Source organism: Mesoplodon densirostris, chromosome 16 (genome assembly GCF_025265405.1).
Source record: "Mesoplodon densirostris isolate mMesDen1 chromosome 16, mMesDen1 primary haplotype, whole genome shotgun sequence".
NCBI lineage: Eukaryota > Metazoa > Chordata > Mammalia > Artiodactyla > Ziphiidae > Mesoplodon > Mesoplodon densirostris.
The window spans coordinates 21,432,400-21,437,700 of NC_082676.1; positions in this window are offsets into that span (position 1 = coordinate 21,432,400).

The window sequence follows — 5,301 nt, forward strand, 5'->3', positions numbered from 1 at the left end:
CGGCAGAAGTGGAGGAACGCTCTCAAGAAGGCTCAGCCCCGGCCTCGGTCACTGGGGCTGTCTCCTCCCGTCCAGGGACGCCGAGATGGAAGTGATTCTGCGGGTTGTCCGCCACCAACCGTTCTCCAAACGTGTGCATAATGAGGGCGAGAGGTTGGCTGTTCGCTTTCTTTTCGTTTGGGGGTCTGGAAGGAGGAAGGACTGAAGGCACCTGTCAACAGCCTCGAGGCGGGTCTGCGAGTGCCCGCGCCGCGGAAGGGCGCAGCTGGTGCCTGGCACAGAGGAAGGAAAGGCTCGCGGCGGGCCCAGGGTGGGGAGGCGCGCTGTGCGCTCCGGCCCTGCTAGCCCGGAGGCTGCCGGGGGCTGTGCAAACCTAGACTGTTTCTGTTGAGTGGGTTGCGTGTAGCTCGAGAGCAGGAGAAAGACCCAGAGACAAAGACCGACACTGTACCAGGTATTGCTACGGGCTGGAGCTGAGCGGACTCCGAGGCTGAGATTTGGTAACCATGTTTATTCTGTAGGTGCGTAGTTTTGCGCGCATTTGAGCCTGTGTGTGCGCAGAGCTTGTGTGCTGGATTGCATGTGTATATGTATTCCTGAATGGGTTGCTTGTGGTTTTGCCTGTAGGAGTCCTTTTGTAGTTGTGTCTCTGTGCGGGTCCCGGCTCAGTGTGTTCCCAGCTGGGCTCCTGCCCCGGGCTCTTAGGCACTAAACAGCAACGTCAGCGACCTGGCCGTCCCAGCCTAGGTGCAGGAGGACTAGTGGCTGTGACTGGGGACGGGATGGGGAGAATCTGAAGGAAACGAAAAGAAAGGGGCTCCCAGTGACCCCCTTCCCAAGACCCAGTCTCTCTGAGAGCCCCAGTCTCCTCCTCCCCTGCTGTATTTCTAGATTAGCTCAGGTCAGCGCACAAGTAGGACGGCCTGAGGGCTTTGACCATCGCGTTGGAGCTGCCACGAGAAGACAGGCTTCCCCTCTACCTCCTACCCCTCCCTGCCCACATCCCCAGCGCCTCACGGTCTCTGAGAATCTCCTCTCTGGATACGGAGCCTCCATCACATTGGGCAGAGATGCTAGTAATCGCTCCCAGGTACCCCCTTAAATTCCCCCAAGAGCCTGCCTGGCAGAAAACAGAAACCCTCTACCCTAGCGTGAAGCATTTCCCACCACCACTATGACAAGAAAACCTCTCCAGAGAACCTTCTCCCAGACACGGACCCTCCAAATCATGATAGGACTCAGAACAAAGACAGGACAGAGGTCCTTCCCCCAAACACAGAGATCCACTCCTCCAAAGAGGCTTTGAAAAAAACAAAACAAAACAAAATAACTGATCTCCCATCCCAGAGATTTGCCCTAGAGACAGACCCTCCCCACCACAAACCCCAGATGCTATGGAGAGAGAGCCTTTTCCCTACAGATTTCTATAGACCAAGATCTCTATCTCCTAATCCTCATCCCTCCCCTTATATTCTTGGTGAAATTCCTTAGTTGCATAGGAGATAATCTGGGCAGAGACAAGAGTTCCCTATGGCTCCCTTCTACCCCGTACATACCCAGACCTGAATATGGTCATTGATGCCTTCTTTGACAAGTGAATCAATAACACATATGTATCAGTTGGTCATTGCCAATTCGTGTGTGGATTTTATGAGGGTCTGGGGTGCTTATCCTGTCTTTCCTTTTCCCTACTGCTGTTCACTGTTGTAGGACCCAAGGTGGGCTGTGAAGTTCTTGTAGTATTGAGAAATGAGGTCATTCATTCACTCATTTATTCATTCATTCAGCAAAATTTCTCAAAGCTTATTCTGTGTGTGACTCTCTTTTGGCTGAAGATGACACAAGCACGGTCCCTGTTTCTGTTTCTCACCCCAATTCTTGGGACCGCGAGTGGGGACCCCAGAGAACACTCAGGCCAATCACCCTCTCTGCAATACTTAAACCTCCCTAAAACATCCCAACAGAGCCTCACTTTCATTCTCATTGTACAGAGAAGCAAACCCAGGCCCAGCGGGAAGGTGTCCTACGCAAGGTCATGCAGAGTCCAGGGTAGAGCTGGGCTAGGATGAAGGAACCCTGATGCTCTTCCAGTGTACCTTCCCCTCCATGACCTCATCTTGGAAAATCCTGCACTGTCATGTACTAGCTGTGTGACATTGGGTGACTCACTTAACATGTCCCAGCTTCCATTTCCCTCATCACTAAAATGTGAAAATAACAACAGACTCCCGGAGTTCTTGAGGGGATTCAACAAGATTGTGTATATAAAATTCTTAGCATGTGCTAAGGGTCCCAATACATGGTAGCAATTATTTTATTATTATTGTTGTTATCGCTAGAACCCAATGGCCATTTTTCATTGTTTGGGGGAAAGTGAGTGTACGAGAAAAAGCCTGTGACTGGGCCTGAGAGTCGAAGTGAGTTGAATGCACACCCTCTGGCTTTGCCACACCTCCCTGTCCTCACCCCTTCCAGTCCTGGACTGACCTGAAGGGAAAAGAATGAAGGGTAGGAGGAGTGCAGAGGGCAGGGGGCCTGGCAGGCAGCCCCAGGAGACGACCAGGACAACCTATCTGTCTGGTATGAAGCTGGGCTGTGCTCTAGTGAAGCCATCAACTTCTGAATTCTCATACTTGCTCCTCTAGGGGCACCCTCAGGAGAGGAATTTGCAGCTGCTTGGCCCCCTGAGTTGAAACACAACATGCGCATACACACATCCACTCACACACAGATAATGACAAGCCAGTTGACAGATGCACAAAGAAATGAGGACCAACACACAGATTCAAGTACATCAGCAGATTCACACAGCTTAACAGAGCAACACACATAGGTCAGAGACAGGCCAGCACATACACACGCTGACAGACACCCAGACACAGAAACACACACACACACAGATTCACAATGAGACCAATCATCAGACACCCACAAAAGCAATACCCCTACGTGATCACGAAAGGGAAAAGAGGAGAGAACAAAGAGAGGAAAGGGGCAGAGGAGACATAAAAAGGAACATGCTAGAAGAGGCAGCAGGGAGACGGAGCAGGATGTGCTACAGACAGCAGCCGGGGTGGGGGGGGGCACAAAACAGACAGAGTTGCCACAGCCTTCCACTTGGCCGATGCCAGAACCCAGATCTGTGACTAAGATAACGTGGATGGCGGGTGAGGCAACAGGAGCTGCCCCTGCTGCCTGTCCTGGGTGTGGGGTCGGGGGTTCTCCTCCCAGGGCCACACAAAGTCCCACCCTCTTGGGGGACCTGGGCTGCTTGAGCGGGAGGAGTGAAGGACTCCCAGGACTCCTGCCAAGTCCCATGAAGCTAAACCTGTATTCTGGATTGGTCCTGCCACCCGGACCAGGGTTGGGGGGCGGTGGGTGTCCCTCTTCCAAATGAGATTATTCTATTTTTGATGCCTTCAGTAGCCAAAGGGTTAAACACCCGGCTAGCAGAGATGGAGGACACTTTGGGGGAATAAATAGGGTTAAATAGAACTGGGCTTATCTCCCAGAGCAGGCAGCACCATGGGGGTGGGGCATGGAGCCCTTGAATTAATGGCCTGGAAAGCCAACATCATGAGCATCGTTTCGGGGCTGAATGATCACAGACAGACCCCCCTCCTCTTCCTTTTCCAGAGCATATTCTGCCCCTGAGCCTTTTCCTGCTATGGGGACAGGCGCTGGCTCTATAAATCACCCCCTTCCCCCATCAAGCTAGTGCATTGGCTTGAGAAAGTCATGCCCATCTTGCCTCAAACCAGAACCCAATTTCCTGATGCTGAGTCCATGGGCACAAGGGGGGAGAGGGGGCAGCAATCCATGCCCGGAACAAAGACCCTGATTCTTCTCCCTTTGGTGAGACAAATCAGGGGGCACCATGGGCTGCCTCTGCTAGTTCAGGGTGAAACATATTAAAATATATTAATGACCTTGTAAATATTAGCAGTTTTCCTTGCTGAAATAGAGAGCATGCCATCTCTGGAGGCATGCAGGCAAAGGCTGGATGTCCTCTCAGAGATCATGTGGAGTCCGGCCTCAGGGCAAGGGAGGCTGGATTTCATGAGTTCTGGGCTTCTGGGTTCATGCCTTTGTGTGCATGGCTCTGAGAAGAGACCAGGGAGCGGGGGACAATGGGGACCCAGGCCTGGCCCTTGGCAGCCTGTGAAACCGGAGGAAGCTGCCTGGAACTGAAGCAAGAGCCCTGGACTGAACCCTTAGACCAAGGGTTCCTGCCTTTATGAGAACACAGCCTCCTATTACACTGGGAAGCAGGGAGAATGACTACCTCATTCCCCACTGGGTCCCTAGCACACAGTAGACACTGAATAAACATGTGTGGGTTGGATTAAATCCATATCACAAAACCATTTCCCCCCATGAACTTTTAGTATAATTGGTTGAGGAAATACACAGAGGCAATGGCCAAAATTTAGCTCTGAATTCTGAGTTCTGTAGCTCTTCTAAACTGATTCATCTTTAATGCTCACATTACCTTCGACATAGTAGGAAGCCAGTCATACATACATGCGTGAGATGTGATTTTTATTCATAGAGGGCTTGGGGTACACACCCAGATTCAAAGACTCCTTGCAAGACCTCTCAGCAACCCTTAGGAATCTGTGGGTCACCAGTTATAACTGGGAGAGATAGCTGTGGTGAAGGCTCTGACTCCAGTGAGCCCTGCTGCAAGGCCCCTGAACTCCAGGAGTGCAAAGGTGCTGTGGGTCTGACCTCCTGGACCTTCAAACCTGTCGGGGCAGAGCTAACCTTTATGGAGTGCTCTTCGTGTGCCAGGCATTGGTGAAAGCACTCTGGGGATTGCCTCCTTAAATTCCCACAATCCTTAGGTTAGGCTACTGTCACCTTCAGAGGCTGCAGGCAGGGACTGGGGAGATGGTGCTGGATGGGCACAAGCAGGGAAAAGGGGAAGGTTGGAAGGATTATGCAAGGTGAGAGATGTTAGATTTGGAGGGCCAGGGGAACTGGAGGTGATCCTTGCTTAGAAGGGTTAAGGGCTAGCTTCTGCTGGTCAAAAGAGCCTCACCCAGATAGCCTACCTCCCTGAGTGATATGGATCAAATTGTGTCCACTCAAAATTCACTATGTTGAAGCCCTAACCCCCAATGTGACTATTTGGAGATAGACCCTCTATGGAAGTAACTAAGGTTAAATGAGGTCGTAAGGGAGGGGCCCTGATCCAATAGGATTAGTGTCCTTATAAGAGGCACCAGATCTTGCTTGCTGTCTCCGCCACATGAGTACACAGTGAGAAGGTGGCCATCTATAGACCAGGAAGAGAGT